The following is a 22,973-nucleotide window of genomic DNA, read 5'->3' as shown; positions in this document are numbered from 1 at the left end:
GAGCAGTATTATAGTAGTTATATTCTTGTACATAGGGGCAGTATTATTAGTAGTTATATTCTTGTATATAGGAGCACTATTATAGTAGTTATATTCTTGTACATAGGGAGCAGTATTATAGTAGTTATATTCTTGTACATAGGGACAGTATTATACAGGTCCTTCTCAAAAAATTAGCATAGTGTTAAATTTCATTATTTACCATAATGTAATGATTACAATTAAACTTTCATATATTATAGATTCATTATCCACCAACTGAAATTTGTCAGGTCTTTTATTGTTTTAATACTGATGATTTTGGCCTACAACTCCTGAAAACCCAAAAAACCTGTCTCAATAAATTAGCATATCAAGAAAAGGTTCTCTAAACGACCTATTACCCTAATCTTCTGAATCAACTAATTAACTCTAAACACATGCAAAAGATACCTGAGGCTTTTAAAAACTCCCTGCCTGGTTCAATACTCAAAACCCCCATCATGGGTAAGACTAGCGACCTGACAGATGTCAAGAAGGCCATCATTGACACCCTCAAGCAAGAGGGTAAGACCCAGAAAGAAATTTCTCAACAAATAGGCTGTTCCCAGAGTGCTGTATCAAGGCACCTCAATGGTAAGTCTGTTGGAAGGAAACAATGTGGCAGAAAACGCTGTACAACGAGAAGAGGTGACCAGACCCTGAGGAAGATTGTGGAGAAGGACCGATTCCAGACCTTGGGGAACCTGAGGAAGCAGTGGACTGAGTCTGGTGTGGAAACATCCAGAGCCACCGTGCACAGGCGTGTGCAGGAAATGGGCTACAGGTGCCGCATTCCCCAGGTAAAGCCACTTTTGAACCATAAACAGCGGCAGAAGCGCCTGACCTGGGCTACAGAGAAGCAGCACTGGACTGTTGCTAAGTGGTCCCAAGTACTTTTTTCTGATGAAAGCAAATTTTGCATGTCATTCGGAAATCAAGGTGCCAGAGTCTGGAGGAAGACTGGGGAGAAGGAAATGCCAAAATGCCTGAAGTCCAGTGTCAAGTACCCACAGTCAGTGATGGTGTGGGGTGCCATGTCAGCTGCTGGTGTTGGTTCACTGTGTTTCATCAAGGGCAGGGTCAATGCAGCTAGCTATCAGGAGATTTTGGAGCACTTCATGCTTCCATCGGCTGAAATGCTTTATGGAGATGAAGATTTCATTTTTCAGCACGACCTGGCACCTGCTCACAGTGCCAAAACCACTGGTAAATGGTTTACTGACCATGGTATTACTGTGCTCAATTGGCCAGCCAACTCTCCTGACCTGAACCCCATAGAGAATCTGTGGGATATTGTGAAGAGAAAGTTGAGAGACGCAAGACCCAACACTCTGGATGAGCTTAAGGCCGCTATTGAAGCATCCTGGGCCTCCATAACATCTCAGCAGTGTCACAGGCTGATTGCCTCCATGCCACGCCGCATTGAAGCAGTCATTTCTGCCAAAGGATTCCCGACCAAGTATTGAGTGCATAACTGAACATTATTATTTGATGGTTTTTTTGTTTGTTATTAAAAAACACTTTTATTTGATTGCACGGGTGAAATATGCTAATTTATTGAGACAGGTTTTTTGGGTTTTCAGGAGTTGTATGCCAAAATCATCAGTATTAAAACAATAAAAGACCTGACAAATTTCAGTTGGTGGATAATGAATCTATAATATATGAAAGTTTAATTGTAATCATTACATTATGGTAAATAATGAAATTTAACACTATGCGCTAATTTTTTGAGAAGGACCTGTAGTAGTTCTATTCTTGTACATAGGAGCAGTAGTATAGTAGTTATATTCTTGTACATAGGAGCAGTATTATAGTAGTTATATTCTTGTACATAGGGGCAGTATTATAGTAGTTATATTCTTGTATATAGGGGCAGTATTATAGTGGTTATATTCTTGTATATAGGGGCAGTATTATAGCAGTTCTATTCTTGTACATAGGGGGCAGTATTATAGTAGTTCTATTCTTGTACATAGCTGCAGTATTATAGTAGTTATATTCTTGTACATAGGAGCAGTATTATAGAAGTTATATTTTCCTATATAAGAGGAAAACAAAAGCATCTTTCTAATTAAATGGAATCTGAAACAAAGAAGATGAAAATGATAAGATGTGATGCTATATTGCAGATCACCGCTCTGCAGTCTGTGTGTCACGTAAAGGGTTAGTCAAATACTCATAAGGAAAACAAACAGATTGCAGCATCTGTAAACAATATCCTGCGGCTACACGTGGTACCAACGTGATGAAATTTCTGCCACGTGTATGTTGTTGTTACTTTCACCTACAACAAGTGTTAAATGAAGTATGTGCAAAGGTTTTTAAAAACTAGAACAAAAAGTGTGGGGGAAAATCAGACAATGATCCAATGGTGGGTATGAACCTACTATCATTAGGTTCATGTTATTGCAACTCTTGATTTTTCCCGAGGGCAGCTCTGGAGTATAATACAGGAGGTAACTCAGGATCAGTAATGTTTGTATGTACACAGTGACTGCACCAGCAGAATAGTGAGTGCAGCTCTGGAGTATAATACAGGAGGTAACTCAGGATCAGTAATGTAATATATGTACACAGTGACTGCACCAGCAGAATAGTGAGTGCAGCTCTGGGGTATAATACAGGATGTAACTCAGGATCAGTAATGTAATGTATGTACACAGTGACTGCACCAGCAGAATAGTGAGTGCAGCTCTGGAGTATAATACAGGAGGTAACTCGGGATCAGTAATGTAATATATGTACACAGTGACTGCACCAGCAGAATAGTGAGTGCAGCTCTGGGGTATAATACAGGATGTAACTCAGGATCAGTAATGTAATGTATGTACACAGTGACTGCACCAGCAGAATAGTGAGTGCAGCTCTGGAGTATAATACAGGAGGTAACTCAGGATCAGTAATGTTTGTATGTACACAGTGACTGCACCAGCAGAATAGTGAGTGCAGCTCTGGAGTATAATACAGGATGTAACTCAGGATCAGTAATGTAATGTATGTACACAGTGACTGCATCAGCAGAATAGTGAGTGCAGCTCTGGAGTATAATACAGGAGGTAACTCGGGATCAGTAATGTAATATATGTACACAGTGACTGCACCAGCAGAATAGTGAGTGCAGCTCTGGAGTATAATACAGGATGTAACTCAGGATCAGTAATGTAATGTATGTACACAGTGAATGCACCAGCAGAATAGTGAGTGCAGCTCTGGAGGATGTAACCCAGGATCCTTTTCACATTACTGCAGTGGTCGCTGTCAGACAATGATGGGATTACTTCCAGCCGTTATGACAGTTGTCATCCGTCTCATACTTCCACACACCGCAGCAGATCTATTTACAAATTGCGGTACATGTGATACACTGTGACATCGGTGCAGATTATCACTTTGCTTATAACCTCTCAGCACTTGCACAGGAATGATCGTAATGCAGAAAGCAAATGTGTGAATGTATGTGCGGCTTATAGAAAAGGAGCAGGGGGTAGAGGACGACGCTGAGGCCACCAAAATCTTCCCTTCTGGCATCAGCTCTTTACAAGAAGTGAAGTGTGAAAATGTGGAGCATCCTGGTGGATGGCAGCGCTCCACTATGACTCTGCAGGCGCGGAGGGACACTACCCAGACCCCCCCACACTGTCACCCCGAGGATATAAGCATGTGACTGATGAGTGGAATCATCCTGCTACTCATACAAGGGAACAAAGTAGATTCTGCGCCGTCACATCCTCCTGCACGATAGAACTTTTCTACCTCGATCTTCTACAGAGAGGAAGTCGGTAGCAGCGCCTTTTCCTGTCCTGACCGCTGCTCCTATAGATGAGGGGAGCAAAGGTCTGAAACATCTATAACATCTATGCTAATCAGTCTACGACTCCAGGAGATTAAGGTTCATAGGCTGCAGCAGAAAACAAGAACCTGAGCCACAGGAGACCCTAAAGGGGAGGTACGACCATTACTACGACCACCACGGTACACGAGAACAGTGAGCATGTGCGACCGCAGTGGACAACCCAGTGGATCCTGTCTGACAACTTCACTGTCATGGATACAAAAAAGAACAAATGAGTGTTTTATGAGGGGTTGTGAGGCACCAAATCCCAGAAAACTGGTCGCTATCTTAAAGAACACGTATCATTTCCATAGTATAGATGAAAAATGTTTGATCACTGGGGAGGTCTGGTGGACAGATTCGTCGTCATTCCTTGCAGATCGTTTATCCTCAAATTTTTACCTCCAGCAAAGTTTACAGTAATCACTCAGCAGAAAGTGGTGAAAGCAACCGAGCAACACTAATGTGAATGTAAAGTGTCAGCAGCCGGAGACCAGAGGTAAACCGGTCCGGACAACCCTACTATACGCCCGACAGTGACGGCTACAGAAAGGCAGCAGGTGGAAAGAAGAGGCAATGTTGTGACCGGACCGAAGAAGACGCTTTCTGAGAACAGAATCCTTACAATAATTAAAAAAATGTTACCCCCCTCTGTGGATGAGAATTATCAGAGCAGGAGAGAACCGGCCCTGGCTGAACATAGCAGATTCACACTGATAAGTGAAATACCAGGTTAATGTATGATCGGTCACCTTGGTCAAAGGGAAATACTGAGCAAACTGGAGACCTAGGAGGAGGGGAAAATTTCCACTATATATCGAAGTGGATTATTAATGGAAAAGGACAAATACAGACATAAAACTAATGTCGTCTGTGCAGCAACATACGGATTACTGTGGCCTCAGCCACCAATGACTCAGAGGAAGGAGACAATTCACAGCAAATCTCCACCCAAAGCCAAAAATTACATCTCCTCATGAACGGATCAGCGGAGTGAGGACACACGGGACGGAAATCAGGCGGAAGAAATCTGACTCGGATTTTGCAATAAATCTGTAAAAAAGACAAAATACCGTAGCAATTACTTATACACGGACACCATAATGAGCCGGTGACACAGCTGGATCTCACAACACCACAGTTTAGAGGGGGAGACGGCCGTCAGCCCCCAGAGACGGAGAGCAGACTGACAAGAAGTCGTAGACTGGAAGAGGAGGAAGCTGCCAACCTAACACCCACCTACCATCTACATAGAAAAAACTACAAAGAGAGGAGTCACTGTAGATATGTTATATGGACCTCTACTGATCCTGCGTTACATCCTGTATTATACCCCAGAGCTGCACTCACTATTCTGCTGGTGCAGTCACTGCGTACATACATTACATTACTGACCCTGAGTTACATCCTGTATTATACCCCAGAGCTGCACTCACTATTCTGCTGGTGCAGTCACTGTGTACATACATTACATTACTGATCCTGAGTTACATCCTGTATTATACCCCAGAGCTGCACTCACTATTCTGCTGGTGCAGTCACTGTGTACATACATTACATTACTGATCCTGAGTTGCATCCTGTATTATACTCCAGAGCTGCACTCACTATTCTGCTGGTGCAGTCACTGTGTACATACATTACATTACTGATCCTGAGTTACATCCTGTATTATACTCCAGAGCTGCACTCACTATTCTGCTGGTGCAGTCACTGTGTACATACATTACCATATTACTTGGTCCTGGCTGATCATACCCGGCTTATTTTTAGCCTGATCTCAGGATGGGTCCCAGGGTGGGAGCAGCTGCGGCACATCAGACACATCCCCTGAATAATACATTTGTATCCTGATGTCAGACTATGACACAAGGATGAAACGTGAGATATAAAGAACCATTGCGAAGAAAATATAGAAAACATTGAAATCACCTGTCAGACAAACAAATCTCTACATGAGCGCTGGTTGTGTACAGAAAAGGCCGGGTCTGGGCTGCAGCCACAGCTATGGATCTGATCGTTACATGTAGTCGGTCTGGACTGCTAGACATCGGAGCACGGATTAGCACTCAGCGGCTCCGCAGCGGCCAGCATCCGATGTGACACACTGCAATTCCTGTGGTACATTACGCACTATGGAAAAAAATTTTTTCCAAAGGAAACAACTAAATTGAGGAACAAGTGTCAGGAATGATCTTTCAGGTCCATGAATAGAATACCGGGACTGCAGAGCGTACAGACATGTACACCAACAGGGAAGGAGGAGAGGGGGGAGCTGGAATCGGGGCCGGAAGATGGTTTATTTTGCAATATTTGCAGTCTACGTTCACTTGGAATTTGTGTCCAAAAGAGGAACCGAAAATAACACAAGGTCCACTGTAAGGGGGGGGGGGGCAGAGACAAAAACTATACAATATATAGAGGACAGGATGAGCCAGAGATGTGTGTGCTACAGTACAAGAAGTCACATGGACACTAGCAGAATAGTGAGTGCAGCTCTGGAGTATAATACATGATATAACTCAGGATCAGTAATGTAATGTATGTACACAGTGACTGCACCAGCAGAATAGTGAGTGCAGCTCTGGAGTATAATACAGGATGTAACTCAGGATCCGTAATGTAAGTACACAGTGACTGCACCAGCAGAATAGTGAGTGCAGCTCTGGAGTATAATACAGGAGGTAACTCAGGATCAGTAATGTAATGTATGTACACAGTGACTGCACCAGCAGAATAGTGAGTGCAGCTCTGGAGTATAATACAGGAGGTAACTCAGGATCAGTAATGTAATGTATGTACACAGTGACTGCACCAGCAGAATAGTGAGTGCAGCTCTGGAGTATAATACAGGAGGTAACTCAGGATCAGTAATGTAATGTATGTACACAGTGACTGCACCAGCAGAATAGTGAGTGCAGCTCTGGGGTATAATACAGGAGGTAAGTCAGGATCAGTAATGTATGTACACAGAGACTCCATGCTGTGTGAGGTTATATATTTTACACACACTGAGCTGGGGTGCACAGCTGACCCGTTTCTATATTCTCTTCCTCACTGTAGGACTCTCTGGGTCTATACTGCACATTCTAGAAATGTATTAATATCTTGTTTCGCTGCCAGAACAGGATCATGAGTGGAGGGATCATGAATTACAACCACTTCTTTCTAATGCACATCAGACTGGAACTGAGCGACAACAATTTGGTTACAGAATTTACAGAAAGCGGCGCAGATAAAAGCCTGAGCGCCTCCTATCACTTCACCCCTTAGGCCGGAGACACACTGGTGCGAGATACGGCCGAGTCTCGCTGGTTAAAAGCAAGCTGTGGCACCGGCACTCCGGAGCGGAGCGTGTGGCTCCATGTATTGCTATGCAGCTGCACGCTCCGCTCCGGAGTGCCGGTGCCACAGCTTGCTTTTAACCAGCGAGACTCGGCCGTATCTCGCACCAGTGTGTCTCCGGCCTGACACACACACTACATACAGCGTTATCAACACATAAGAAAATCCGCCTCATTACCCGACCTGTCACTGCAAGGAGGGAAACTGAGCAACTGATGTTTCTGGGTGAAGGAAAAGTATCAGACAGCAGGATCAGACAATGCAGAGTTTTCTTTTTATTTTAAGCTGAATAGCTTTGGTATAAATTAAAAATAGGTGCAACAATAATTACACTGATCCTGTTCTGTTATAGACTTTTTATACTTGAGTCACAAACCAGTAAACAATACAGGAATAGTCAGGGTCCCCGTAATCTGGACCCCACGCAGGGAGCCCGACCTATGGTAATTGGGAAATAAAGCAGCACGAAAAATAAAAACAGACCTCAAATAATCATGGTTACTTAAAAGTAAAGAATAAAACACGGGCATAAAAGTTTAAAGATGAAAAAACAAATTCTTTTCATCTCAAGTTTAGCACGAGGATTAAATTACAAACGTTGCGTCTCACATCACTCCGGCCTCGCTCACAAGGATATGCCGGTGTGTAACGTACAAGCATCTCACAGAGCCGTGAGCAATGTGCGCCGAAAGGGAGCATACACGAGCACTGCGAGAGCGTACACACCAGGGGGCACGGCGTAAGGGAGCATACACGAGCACTGCGAGAGCGTATACACCAGGGGGCACGGCGTAAGGGAGCATACACGAGCACTGCGAGAGCGTATACACCAGGAGGCACGGCGTAAGGGAGCATACACGAGCACTGCGAGAGCGTATACACCAGGAGGCACGGCGTAAGGGAACATACACGAGCACTGCGAGAGCGTATACACCAGGGGGCACGGCGTAAGGGAGCATACACGAGCACTGCGAGAGCGTATACACCAGGGGGCACGGCGTAAGGGAGCATACACGAGCACTGCGAGAGCGTATACACCAGGAGGCACGGCGTAAGGGAACATACACGAGCACTGCGAGAGCGTATACACCAGGGGGCACGGCGTAAGGGAGCATACACGAGCACTGCGAGAGCGTATACACCAGGGGGCACGGCGTAAGGGAGCATACACGAGCACTGCGAGAGCGTATACACCAGGAGGCACGGCGTAAGGGAGCATACACGAGCACTGCGAGAGCGTACACACCAGGGGGCACGGCGTAAGGGAGCATACACGAGCACTGCGAGAGCGTATACACCAGGGGGCACGGCGTAAGGGAACATACACGAGCCCTGCGAGAGCGTATACACCAGGGTGCACGGCGTAAGGGAACATACACGAGCACTGCGAGAGCGTATACACCAGGGGGCACGGCGTAAGGGAACATACACGAGCACTGCGAGAGCGTATACACCAGGGGGCACGGCGTAAGGGAACATACACAAGCACTGCAAGAGCGTATACACCAGGAGGCACGGCGTAAGGGAGCATACACGAGCACTGCGAAAGCGTATACACCAGTGGGCACGGCGTAAGGGAACATACACGAGCCCTGCGAGAGCGTATACACCAGGGGGCACGGCGTAAGGGAACATACACGAGCCCTGCGAGAGCGTATACACCAGGGGGCACGGCGTAAGGGAACATACACGAGCACTGCGAGAGCGTATACACCAGGAGGCACGGCGTAAGGGAGCATACACGAGCACTGCGAGAGCGTATACACCAGGGGGCACGGCGTAAGGGAGCATACACGAGCACTGCAAGAGCGTATACACCAGGGGGCACGGCGTAAGGGAACATACACGAGCACTGCAAGAGCGTATACACCAGGGGGCACGGCGTAAGGGAACATACACGAGCACTGCGAGAGCGTATACACCAGGGGGCACGGCGTAAGGGAACATACACGAGCACTGCGAGAGCGTATACACCAGGGGGCACGGCGTAAGGGAGCATACATGAGCCCTGCGAGAGCGTATACACCAGTGGGCACGGCGTAAGGGAACATACACGAGCACTTCGAGAGCGTATACACCATGGCGAAAGCCGGGGCCAGACAAGCACTGCACAGGGGTCTTGGCTTATCAGTGCTCACTCCTGGTATGCACACACTGCACACCCAACTAAACATACGCAAGTGACACGTACCCCGAAATACACCAGAACTGAGGCACTCCGGAAGAGAGCAGCCGACCCGAGGCGCTCCGGAGGCACAGCGCGCAGCCGACCCGAGGCGCTCCGGAGGCACAGCGCGCAGCCGACCCGAGGCGCTCCGGAGGCACAGCGCGCAGCCGACCCGAGGCGCTCCGGAGGCACAGGCGAACTGAGGCGCTCCGGAGGCACGGCGAGGGGCCAAACCCAGCTGCTACGAAACCCCCACCATGCACACGATATATATATATAACATACATAGGTGATGTGTTACATGTACAATGATGTAAACAATGTGAGGTCACAGATGGATTTAGAACAAGAACAAGTCTGATAACAGGTAGCACCGGACACGTGATCAGGGATGTCAGGCTGATACTGACACAGGGATAACGGATCCTGCACCTCACACTCCGCCACCGCGGCCCCGGCAGACGTGACGTACAGAGATGAGGGGGGTCGTGTGTTCCCAGTAGTTACCTGTCACCCGGCCCTCCAGTGACCTCAGCACCGCCGCTCCCGGTCCCCGGTCTCTGCCTCCTCTCCTCTCACTTGCTTTCAGACACTGAAAATGGCGGCGCCGCGAGAGCCTGACGAGCACCGAAAGCATCAACCAGAGCCCAGACTTTGCCCCGTGCCCCCCTTCCCATCCGCCCATGTGCGTGACGTCACGGGCGAGAGGATGTCAATGGCAGGGAGAAGTGATGGGGATCGCCGAGCGCATCGATGTGTGAGCAGAAGCTGAAAATACAGGCAGCAAATAACTACAGGGGAACCAAGCCCGACATATGTGCGAGTAATAGGTATATACACCTGTCCTGTGTCACCGGGAACACCGCCACGAACGGCTGCTCTACACACGTTATAGGAGAAGTATTATAGTAGTTATATTCTTGTACATAGGGGCAGTATTATAGTAGTTATATTCTTGTATATAGAGGCAGTATTATAGTAGTTATATTCTTGTACATAGGAGCAGTATTATAGCAGTTAGATTCTTGTACATAGGGAGCAGTATTATAGTAGTTATATTCTTGTACATAGGAGCAGTATTATAGTAGTTATATTCTTGTACATAGGGAGCAGTATTATAGTAGTTATATTATTGTACATAGGGGCAGTATTATAGTAGTTATATTCTTGTATATAGGGGCAGTATTATAGTAGTTATATTCTTGTACATAGGAGCAGTATTATAGTAGTTATATTCTTGTACATAGGAGCAGTATTATAGTAGTTATATTCTTGTACATAGGAGCAGTATTATAGTAGTTATATTCTTGTACATAGGAGCAGTATTATAGTAGTTATATTCTTGTACATAGGAGCAGTATTATAGTAGTTATATTCTTGTACATAGGAGCAGTATTATAGTAGTTATATTCTTGTACATAGGAGCAGTATTATAGTAGTTATATTCTTGTACATAGGGGCAGTATTATAGTAGTTATATTCTTGTACATAGGAGCAGTATTATAGTAGTTATATTCCTGTACATAGGGGCAGTATTATAGTAGTTATATTCTTGTACATAGGAGCAGTATTATAGTAGTTATATTCTTGTACATAGGAGCAGTATTATAGTAGTTATATTCTTGTACATAGGAGCAGTATTATAGTAGTTATATTCTTGTACATAGGAGCAGTATTATAGTAGTTATATTCCTGTACATAGGAGCAGTATTATAGTAGTTATATTCTTGTACATAGGAGCAGTATTATAGTAGTTATATTCTTGTACATAGGAGCAGTATTATAGTAGTTATATTCTTGTATATAGGGAGCAGTAGTATAGTAGTTATATTCTTGTACATAGGGGCAGTATTATAGCAGTTATATTCTTGTACATAGGGGCAGTATTATAGTAGTTATATTCCTGTACATAGGGGCAGTATTATAGTAGTTATATTCTTGTACATAGGAGCAGTATTATAGTAGTTACAGTTAGGTCCATATATATTTGGACAGACAACATTTTTCCAATTTTGGTCATAAACATTACCACAATGAATTTTAAACAAAACAATTCAGATGCAGTTGAAGTTCAGACTTTCAGCTTTCATTTGAGGGTATCCACATTAAAATTGGATGAAGAGTTTAGGAGTTTCAGTTCCTTAACATGTGCCACCCTGTTTTTAAAGGGACCAAAAGTAATTGGACAGATTCAATAATTTTAAATAAAATGTTCATTTTTAGTACTTGGTTGAAAACCCTCTGTTGGCAATGACTGCCTGAAGTCTTGAACTCATGGACATCATCAGACGCTGTGTTTCCTCCTTTTTGATGCTCGGCCAGGCCTTCACTGCGGTGGTTTTCAGTTGGTGTTTGTTTGTGGCCTTTCTGTCTGAAGTTTAGTCTTTAACAAGTGAAATGCTGCTCAATTGGGTTGAGATCAGGTGACTGACTTGGCCATTCAGGAATATTCCACTTCTTTGATTTAATAATCTTCTGTGTTGCTTTGGCTTCATGTTTTGGGTCATTGTCCTTCTGTAATATGAAATGACGACCAATCAGTTTGGCGTCATTTGGCTGGATCTGAGCACACAGTATGACGGCTCTGAAGACCTCAGAATTCATTCCTGTGTCACATCATCCATAAACACTAGTGACCCAGTGCCACTGGCAGCCATGCATGCCCAAGCCATCACACTGCCTCCGCCGGGTTTTACAGATGATGTGGTATGCTTTGGATCATGAGCTGTACCACGCCTTCAGCATACTTTTCTCTTTCCATCATTCTGGTAGAGGTTGATCTTGGTTTTATCTGTCCAAAGAATGTTCTTCCAGAACTGTGCTGGCTTTTTTAGATGTTTTTTAGCCTTTTTATTCTTGACACTTATGAGTGGCTTGCACCGTGCAGTGAACCCTCTGTAGTTACTTTCATGCAGTCTTCTCTTTATGGTAGATTTGGATATTGATACGCCGACCTCCTGGAGAGTGTTGGTCACTTGGTTGGCTGTTGTGAAGGGGTTTCTCTTCACCATGGAGATTATTCTGCGATCATCCACCACTGTTGTCTTCCGTGGGCGCCCAGGTCTTTTTGCATTGATGAGTTCACCAGTGCTTTCTTTCCTTCTCAGGATGTACCAAACTGTATATTTTGCCACTCCTAATATTGTAGCAATTTCTCGGATGGGTTTTTTCTGTTTTCGCAGCTTAAGGATGGCTTGTTTCACCTGCATGGAGAGCTCCTTTGACCGCATGTTTACTTCACAGCAAAACCTTCCAAATGCAGCACCACACCTCAAATCAACTCCAGGCCCTTTATCTGCTTAATTGAGAATGACATAACGAAGGGATTGCCCACAACCGTCCATGAAATAGCCTTGGAGTCAATTGTCCAATTACTTTTGGTCCCTTTAAAAACAGGGTGGCACATGTTAAGGAGCTGAAACTCCTAAACCCTTCATCCGATTTTAATGTGGATACACTCAAATGAAAGCTGAAAGTCTGAACTTCAACTGCATCTGAATTGTTTTGTTTAAAATTCATTGTGGTAATGTCTATAACCAAAATTAGAAAAATGTTGTCTCTGTCCAAATATATATGGACCTAACTGTATATTCTTGTACATAGGGGCAGTATTATAGTAGTTATATTCTTGTACATAGGGGCAGTATTATAGTAGTTATATTCTTGTACATAGGGGCAGTATTATAGTAGTTATATTCTTGTACATAGAGGCAGTATTATAGTAGTTATATTCTTGTACATAGGGGCAGTATTATAGTAGTTATATTCTTGTACATAGGAGTAGTATTATAGTAGTTATATTCTTGTACATAGGGGCAGTATTATAGTGGTTATATTCTTGTACATAGGGGCAGTATTATAGTGGTTATATTCTTGTACATAGGGGCAGTATTATAGTAGTTATATTCTTGTATATAGGGGCAGTATTATAGTAGTTATATTCCTGTACATAGGAGCAGTATTATAGTAGTTATATTCTTGTACATAGGAGCAGTATTATAGTACTTATATTCTTGTATATAGGAGCAGTATTATAGTAGTTATATTCTTGTACATAGGGGGCAGTATTATAGTAGTTATAGTTTTGAACATAGGAGCAGTATTATAGTGGTTATATTCTTGTACATAGGGGCAGTATTATAGTGGTTATATTCTTGTACATAGGGGGCAGTATTATAGTAGTTATATTCCTGTACATAGGAGCAGTATTATAGTAGTTATATTCTTGTACATAGGAGCAGTATTATAGTACTTATATTCTTGTATATAGGAGCAGTATTATAGTAGTTATATTCTTGTACATAGGGGGCAGTATTATAGTAGTTATAGTTTTGAACATAGGAGCAGTATTATACTGGATTTATTGAACTTGGGTTGAGTTGCCCTTTCTTGGTACACCTGCATGTGGCTCTGTGGAGTGCATATGAAGGTGATGCTGCTGTATACACACAGCTGTGGTGGTTCCCGCAGGGTGCAGGTTAGAGTTATCTGGTCTTTGACTGGTGGAGCCATTATTATGATGACATATCAACAAACACACTCTACTTTATTAGGATTTTGCATGATTTATTAACCCCTTTACCCCCAAGGGTGGTTTGCACGTTAATGACCAGGCCAATTTTTACAATTCTGACCACTGTCCCTTTATGAAGTTAAAACTCTGAAACGCTTCAACTGATCCCATATATTTTGACATTGTTTTCTCATGACATATTGTACTTCATCTTAGTGTTAAAATTTCTTTGATATTACCTGCGTTTATTTGTGAAAAAAACAAACATTTGGCGAAAAGTTTGAAAATTTCGCAATTTTCCAACTTTAAATTTTTATGCCCTTAAATCACAGAGTTATGTCACACAAAATACTTAATAAGTAACATTTCACACATGTCTACTTTACATCAGCACAATTTTGGAACCAATTTTTTTTTTGTTAGGGAGGTATAAGGGTTAAAAGTTGACCAGCAATTTCTCATTTTTACATCACCATTTTTTTTTTAGGGACTACATCACATTTGAAGTCACTTTGAGGGGTCTATATGATAGAAAATACCCAAGTGTGACACCATTCTAAAAACTGCACCCCTCAAGGTGCTCAAAACCACATTCAAGACGTTTATTAACCCTTCAGGTGTTTCACAGGAATTTTTGGAATGTTTAAAAAAAAATCTAACTTTTTTTCACAAAAAATTTATTTTAGCTCCAATTTGTTTTATTTTACCAAGGGTAGCAGGAGAAATTGGACCTCAAAAGTTGTTGTGCAATTTGTCCTGAGTACGCTGATACCCAATATGTGGGGGTAAACCACTATTTGGGCGCATGGCAGAGCTCGGAAGGGAAGGAGCGCAGTTTGACTTTCCAATGCAAAATTGACTGGAATTGAGATGGGACGCCATGTTGCGTTTGGAGAGCCCCTGATGTGCCTAAGCATTGAAACCCCCCCACAAGTGACACCATTTTGTAAAGTAGACCCCCGAAGGAACTTATCTAAATGTGTGGTGAGCACTTTGATCCACCAAGTGCTTCACAGAAGTTTATAATGTAGAGCCGTAAAAATAAAAAATCATATATTTTTTTTTTAAATGATCTTTTCGTCCTCAATTTTTTATTTTCCCAAGGGTAACAGAAGAAATTGGACCACAAAAGTTGTTGTGCAATTTGTCCTGAGCTCGCTGATACCCCATATGTAGGGGTAAAACACTGGGTGCAAGGCAGAGCTCGGAAGGGAAGGAGCGCCTTTTGACTTTTCAATGCAAAATTGAATGGAATTGAGATGAAACGCCATGTTGCGTTTGGAGAGCCCCTGATGTGCCTATCATTGAAATCCCCCACAAGTGACACCATTTTGGAAAGTAGACCCCCTAAGGAACTCATCTAGATGTGTGGTGAGCACTTTGAAACCCCAAGTGTTTCACTACAGTTTATAACGCAGAGCCGTGAAAATAAAAATTATTTTTTTTTCCACAAAAATAATTTTTTAGCCCCCAGTTTTGTATTTTCCCAAGGGTAACAGGAGAAACTGGACCCCAAAAGTTGTCCAATTTGTCCTCCTGAGTAGACTGATACCCCATATGTGGGAAAAAACTACTGTTTGGGCGCATGGCAGAGCTTGGAAGGGAAGGCGCGCCGTTTGGAATGCAGACTTAGATGGAATGGTCTGCAGATGTCACATTGCGTTTGCAGAGCCCCTGATGTGCCTAAACAGTAGAAACCCCCCACAAGTGACCCCATATTGGAAACTAGACCCCCCAAGGAACTTATCTAGATGTGTTGTGAGAACTTTGAACCCCCAAGTGTTTCACTGCAGTTTATAACGCAGAGCTGTGAAAATAAAAATTATTTTTTTTTTACCACAAAAATCATTTTTTAGCCCCCAGTTTTGTATTTTCCCAAGGGTAACAGGAGAAACTGGACCCCAAAAGTTGTTGTACAATTTGTCCTGAGTACGCTGATACCCTATATGTTGGGGTAAACCCCTGTTTTGGTGCACGGGAGAGCTCGGAAGGGAAGGAGCACTGTTTTACTTTTTCAACGCAAAATTGGCTGGAATTGAGATCGGATGCCATGTTGCGTTTGGAGAGCCCCTGATGTGCCTAAACGGTGGAAACCCCCCAATAACTGAAACCCTAATCCAAACACACCCCTAACCGTAATCCCAACCTTAACCATAAGCCTAACCACACCCCTAACCCGAACATGCCCCTAACCCTAACACACCCCTAACCCTAATCCCAACCACACCCCTAACTTCAACACACCCCTAACCTTAATCCCAACCATAACCCTAACCACACCCCTAACCCTGACACACCCCTAACCCTAATCCCAACCGTAAATGTAATCCAAACCCTAACTTTAGCCCCAACCCTAACTTTAGCCCCAACCCTAACTTTAGCCCCATCCCTAACTTAAGCCCCAACCCTAACTGTAGCCCCAACCCTAACCCTAATGGGAAAATGGAAATTAATAAATTTTTTAAATTTTATTACTTTTCCCTAACAAAGGGGGTGATGAAGGGGGGTTTGATTTACTTTTAAAGCGGGTTTTTTAGCGGATTTTTATGATTGGCAGCTGTCACACACTAAAAGACACTTTTTATTGCAAAAAATAGTTTTTGCGTCTGCACATTTTGAGAGCTATAATTTGTCCATATTTTGGTCCAGAGGCATGTGAGGTCTTGTTTTTTGCAGGACGAGTTGACGTTTTTATTGGTACCATTTTCGGGCACATGACATTTTTTGATCGCTTTTTATTCCGATTTTTGTGAGGAAGAATGAACAAAGACCAGCAATTCGTGAATTTCTTTTGGGGGGGGGGGGGGGTTTATACCGTTCCACGTTTGATAAAATTGATAAAGAAGTTTTATTCTTCGGGTCAGTACGATTACAGCGATACCTCATTTATATCATGCTTTTATGGTTTTGGCACTTTAAAAAAATAAAATAGATTTTGTATAAAAAATAATTATTTTTGCATCGCTTTATTCTGAGGACTATAACTTTTTTATTTTTTCGCTGATGATGCTGTATGGCAGCTCGCTTTTTGCGGGACAAGATGACATTTTCAGCGGTAGCATGGATATTTATATTCGTCTTTTTGATTGCGTGCTATTCCACTTTTTGTTCGGCAGTATGACAATAAAGCATTGCTTTTGGCATCGTGGTTTTTTTTTTTTTACGGTGATCTTTGAAGGGGTTAACTAGTGGGACAATTTTATAGGTCGGGTCGTTACGGACGTGGCAATACTAAATATGTGTACTTTTATTGTTTTTTTTTATTTAGACAAAAATGTATTTATTGGAACAATATATATTTTTTTTTTTACTTCTTTACCTTGCCCCAGGGGGGACATCACATTATAGTGACAGATCGCTGATCTGACACTATGCAATGCACTGTGTCAGATCAGCGATCTGACAGGCAGTGCAGGGAGGCTTCCCGACGCCTGCTCTGAGCAGGCGCTTGGAAGCCACCTCCCTGCAGGACCCGGAAGGCCCCCCGTGGCCATTTTGGATCCGGGCCTGCAGGGAGGAGGAGGTAGGAGACCCTCGGAGCAACACAATCACATCGCGTTGCTCCGAGGATCTCAGGGAAGCACGCAGGGAGCCCCCTCCCTGCGCGATGCTTCCCTATGCTGACGGAACGCTGCAATCATGTTTCATCACAGTGTTCTGGGGGTTAATGTGTCAGGAGCGATCCGTGACTGCTCCTGGCACATAGTGCCGGATGTCAGCTGTGATAATCAGCTGACACCCGGTGGCGACTGGCCGCGCTGCCCCTGTGAGCGCAGCCGATCGCATATGATGTACTATCCTGTCGAGGGTCAGATAGGCCCAGGTAACCTCGACGGGATAATACGTCCAAGGTCAGAGAGGGGTTAGGCTAGGTTCTCATTTCGTTTTTGTGTGAGCGCTAACGGACAGCGTTGCACGGCGAAATTAACGCCGTGCAACGCGTCCGTTAGCGCTCCCATTGCCAGCAATGTTAAAGCGCATTGCTAGCGCGTGCCATTTTCGGCACGCGCTAGTGATGTGTCGTTCTTTTGTAGCGTGCCTCGGACGCTGCTTGCAGCGTCCGCGGCGCGCCCGAGGTCCGTTCCCCGCTCTGGCAGATCGGGGATCTGCGCTAGCGGGGACGTTTAACGCTACCCCAAAAAAGACATTGCGTTAGCGCAATCAGCTAGCGCTTAACGGATTGCCCTAACGCGATCTGAACCTAGCCTTAATTAGAGTCAGTGGATGTCGAGTTCTAAGATGTGCTCTCATGACAGCATAAGAGTAGTTGACTAGTGACAATGCACAATAGGTGATGTCACAGCTCACCTCCTTCTCCTCCTGTACAATGACTGATAAGACCTCTATATACAGTAGATAACACAGGATCCACCATTCACAATAAGTGATATCACAGCTCACCTTCTCCTCCTGTACAATGACTGATAAGACCTCTATATACAGTGGATAACACAGGACCCACCATTCACAATAGGTGATATCACAGCTCACCTCCCCCTCCTGTACAATGACTGATACCACCTCTATATACAGTAGATAACACAGGATCCACCATTCACAATAGGTGATATCACAGCTCACCTCCCCCTCCTGTACAATGACTGATACCACCTCTATATACAGTAGATAACATTGGATCCACCATCCACAATAGCTGATGTCACAGCTCACCTCCTCCTCCTGTACAATGACTGATAACACCTCTATATACAGTAGATAACACAGGATCCACCATTCACAATAGGTGATGTCACAGCTCAGCTCCTCTTCCTGTACAATGACTGATAACACCTGTTGTGAATTCTGCTCTTGGGCTCCCTCCGGTGGTTATAAGTGGTAGCGCTGCTGTCTTTGGATCGCAGCATTCATCAGGTGTGTCCACTTATTGCAAATCTGACTGGGCTATTTAGTCTTGCTTGACCCTTTAGTTAGTGCCAGTTGTCCATTGTTTCCTGGAGGATTCACTTCCCTGCCTGGTCTCTCTTGCTTGCTGTTCATTTCAACAAAGATAAGTTCTGCTTGTTTTTTGCAGTCCACATGCTGTGGGCCTGATCGTTCAAGTTATTTTCCATGTTTTGTCTTGTCCAGCTTGGTCTGTATAAGGATTTGTTAGCCAAGCTGGTATCTCTGGAGATGCAGATATACCCTCCATGTCTTTAGTTAGATCTGGAGATTTTGTATTTTCTGTGGTGGATTTTCTAGTGTTTTAATACTGACCGCATAGTACTCTGTCCTTTCCTTTCTATTTAGCTAGAAGTGGCCTCCTTTGCTAAATTCTGATTTCAGTCTGTGTATGTTATTTCCCTCTCCTCTCACAGTCAATATTTGTGGAGGGCTGTCTATCCTTTGGGGATTTTCTCTGAGGCAAGATAGTTTTCCCTTTTCTATCTCTAGGGGTAATTAGTCCTCCGGCTGTGTCGAGATGTCTAGGGAGTGATAGGTACATTCCACGGCTACTTCTAGTTGCGGTGTTAAGTTCAGGGTCTGCGGTCAGTAAAGGTACCACCTTCTCCAGAGTACGTCTCATGCTGCTCTTAGGCCACCAGATCATAACAAACACCTCTATATACAGTAGATAACACAGGATCCACCATCCACAATAGGTGATGTCACAGCTCACCTCCTCTTCCTGTACAATGACTGATAACACATCTATATACAGTAGATAACAGGATCCACCATCCACAATAGGTGATGTCACAGCTCACCTCCTCCTCCTGTACAATGACTGATAACACCTCTATATACAGTAGATAACACAGGATCCACCATTCACTACAGTATAGGAGTCTAGTATTAGACTTAGTTACTAGTGTGAAAATTGCAACATTTCTAATTTTTTTCCATGCGACCCTTCGCTCAGGGTACTCCTGGTGTCGGACCCCATGCCATCTTCCAGCTGCTGCTTAGGCTTCTTTTGGCCTTTTGACCGCTGAACTTTGTAGGTGGCACATCATCACCACGCCATCTTCTTGATGTAGCACCGCCAACATTGAATTTTACTTACCTATAGAAAAATATGAGTGAGAAATTAAATTAAAATATATATTTTATTTATACATGAATTAAAAAATGATGACCATATATTAAAAAAAAACAGGAAAAAGTGCTAGGAAAAAGGGGAGTCTGGAATAACTCAATGCATATATGATTAGCAGTAAGGATATCAGTTTATATTATATTAATAATAGCTAACCATCAAATAACACTTGGTGATAATCTAAAGTGCTTGGGCTTAAATAGAAAAATATCAAAGTCCTTTAAAACTTAATATCAGAGATCTCTTATCACTGATGGCAACTAAAATTAGGCATATTCACCTAAAAAAACTAAATAAATAGCGCCCATTGCACCTTGCTGCTAATCATATATGCATTGAGTTATTCCAGCCTCCCCTTGTACCTATTCCTGATTTTTCAATATATGTCATAATTTTTTTAATTCATGTATAAATAAAATATATTAATTTTAATTTAATTTGTCACTTCTAATTTTTTGCTCCTACGCAGCTAATTTTTGGTTTCTATGGCAAATGTTTTTCTATATGTATCTAAGACAGTATGGAAGTGCTACTCATCAGTATGAGTGAGTGTTGATTGTTGACAACTAATTATCATCTACTAATTGAATTTTACCTGCATTTTAAAAAGGGTTATTCCCATCCTCATAGATGGATGTTGTTGGATAATACATGTGAAAATAAGCACTTTTGGAATTCACTGTTTTTTTTTTCTTCTAAACTTTGCAGCCGTTCTTGAGATATGAATACTTTTCCTTTGTTTCCAACTTGTTACCTCGGAGACCGACCACCGCTGTTGTGTAGCTGAAGCTGTCCCGGATTGGCAGGTAACAGCGCTCTCCAGCGATCCTGATCAGGTTTAAAATAGCGCTGACAAGCTCAATAGGAAAGAGCTTGTAAGTGCGGTTCGCATGTCTCATGGAAAAATGTGCTGTAGCCACGGATCAGTAGTTTTGATCTGTGCATGGTCAGGTTCTGAAGCCCCGTGTAATGCTCACAGCTTGTCCTTGGAGAGCGATGCGCGGACATACAGACTTTCTAAAGTTATTTTAGATTTTTTTAAAAGTTTAGTTATCCTGAAATGTATACAAAAAAAGTGTAAAAATATAATGTAGTCTGCACTGCCCCCTGCTGGATGAATTCGGGTATAGCAGCACACAGATAGGGATGTTCCGATTAGTGCGATACCAAAGAGCTGATTTGGTTGCTATGGGTTACTCATCCACTTTTCCTTACAATGGTTTTGATAATGTGACTGCTACTGTTGGTTGTCAGGGGAACGGTCTTTGCCCTGAGTTGTCATGGTAACCACATTTCCTGGGATATGGGTTGTCAGAGGTACGGCTTTGGTTCTGACACACAGGTTGTCAGCATTACCGCCTGTCAAGAGGCATAGGTTGTCAGGGCTACCGCCTCAATCCTTGGACAAAGGTTGTCAGGGTTATATTCCTTATTCTAGGATACAGGTTGTCAGGGTTGTGGAGACACGGAGGGGCGCGGTTTGGGGGGTCGGCAGGCATGGACCAGGGATCGTCCCGCCGAACGCCAGCTCTCCGTTTAAAGTGGGCATAATGCTACTCAGACAACACAAGGTGAGGGTATAACAATGTGTCAATGCTTTATTGAACCACCAAATAGACAGATAACACGTAGCACAGTCGCAGCACAGTACCCAAAGATGGTGCACATTACCGAGTCTCACCCTTCCGCAGACTCGCCGGGATAAGAGCAGCTGTGACTTCAGAGCTTCCAGGGTCGACTACCCCACTTGTGGCACACACACAGAGAAGAGGTAACAACAAGCTTAGGAAGATGGCAGTCCATTCAGGTACAAGGCCAGTTGTCCTGATGGTCACAACCTGGCTTCTCCGAACATCTTCATGGAGCCAGGTGACCGTCGGGTCCCAATCCTGGCTTTCTCCAAACGTATCCATGGTTTAGAGATGGTCAATGGAGCAGATCTGTATCCTTCCAACCAGGACTGAGGTCCCCTAGGTTGTTTCCTGTAGAATGGTAGATCTGTGTTCCTCGTGATGGGGCCATGATATATTGGCAGCAGTCCTGTAGGGTCCCCTGGATGTTTGGATGTATTGGCTGCCTCTCAGTCTCTGTGTCTCATTGAGGCATATTACCTCTTTTTATGTTTAAACAAGTGTCCTTCAGTCCAGCACCAGAGATAAGGAGAAGAATGAGGACAACCATGTCACCTTGTTTCATTATATAATGTATTTGCAGAGATTTTCCTCCATTTTAAAAATCAACAAACTATCTGGGCTACCCAATGCATAATTAGCATATCAGTAGTCATCAAGGATAAGAGCACACTAGGTCATATCGCATATCAGCTTACAAGTCAATATTCCAGGCTTCCACAAACAAGTCTATTTTCTTGAACAGCCAGAAAGAAACACATGAAATCAAAAGTCAACATACAGATAACAGTCTATTCTTCTTAGCTTGCTAAAAAATAGTCATCTGGTTAATTAAGATACAATGCTGTGTCTCCACAAGGGTTACCGCCCCAGTCCTGGGCTATAACTTGTCAGGGTTACCGCCCCAGTCCTGGGCTATAACTTGTCAGGGTTACCGCCCCAGTCCTGGGCTATAACTTGTCAGGGTTACCGCCCCAGTCCTGGGCTATAACTTGTCAGGGTTACCGCCCCAGTCCTGGGCTATAACTTGTCAGGGTTACCGCCCCAGTCCTGGGCTATAACTTGTCAGGGTTACCGCCCCAGTCCTGGGCTATAACTTGTCAGGGTTACCGCCCCAGTCCTGGGCTATAACTTGTCAGGGTTACCGCCCCAGTCCTGGGCTATAACTTGTCAGGGTTACCGCCCCAGTCCTGGGCTATAACTTGTCAGGGTTACCGCCCCAGTCCTGGGCTATAACTTGTCAGGGTTACCGCCCCAGTCCTGGGCTATAACTTGTCAGGGTTACCGCCCCAGTCCTGGGCTATAACTTGTCAGGGTTACCGCCCCAGTCCTGGGCTATAACTTGTCAGGGTTACCGCCCCAGTCCTGGGCTATAACTTGTCAGGGTTACCGCCCCAGTCCTGGGCTATAACTTGTCAGGG

The 22,973-nt window shown here is 43.9% G+C and overlaps 1 protein-coding gene and 1 long non-coding RNA gene across 4 annotated transcripts in view; one reads left to right on the top strand and one right to left on the bottom strand.

Annotated features, from left to right (window-relative positions):
- PRPSAP2 (phosphoribosyl pyrophosphate synthetase associated protein 2) overlaps positions 1–22,973 on the bottom strand; it is a 58,091-nt gene that overhangs the window by 27,825 nt on the left and 7,293 nt on the right. Inside the window, exon 1 of one of the 3 annotated variants that reach the window (XM_077274356.1) lies at positions 9,876–10,055. The exons of the other annotated variants lie outside the window; for them this stretch is intronic. The gene's annotated coding sequence lies outside the window, so the exon portion shown is untranslated. Of the gene's footprint in view, positions 1–9,875; positions 10,056–22,973 lie in introns of those variants that run through there. 3 annotated transcript variants of the gene reach the window in all.
- LOC143785471 (uncharacterized) lies at positions 10,068–21,715 on the top strand. Its single transcript, XR_013217992.1, has 3 exons — positions 10,068–10,198; positions 20,630–20,727; positions 21,613–21,715. It is a non-coding gene; the product is annotated as an uncharacterized LOC143785471 (long non-coding RNA).

Source organism: Ranitomeya variabilis, chromosome 7 (genome assembly GCF_051348905.1).
Source record: "Ranitomeya variabilis isolate aRanVar5 chromosome 7, aRanVar5.hap1, whole genome shotgun sequence".
NCBI lineage: Eukaryota > Metazoa > Chordata > Amphibia > Anura > Dendrobatidae > Ranitomeya > Ranitomeya variabilis.
Note: the sequence above shows the minus strand (reverse complement) of the source record. Positions and strands in the feature narration are given on the sequence as shown.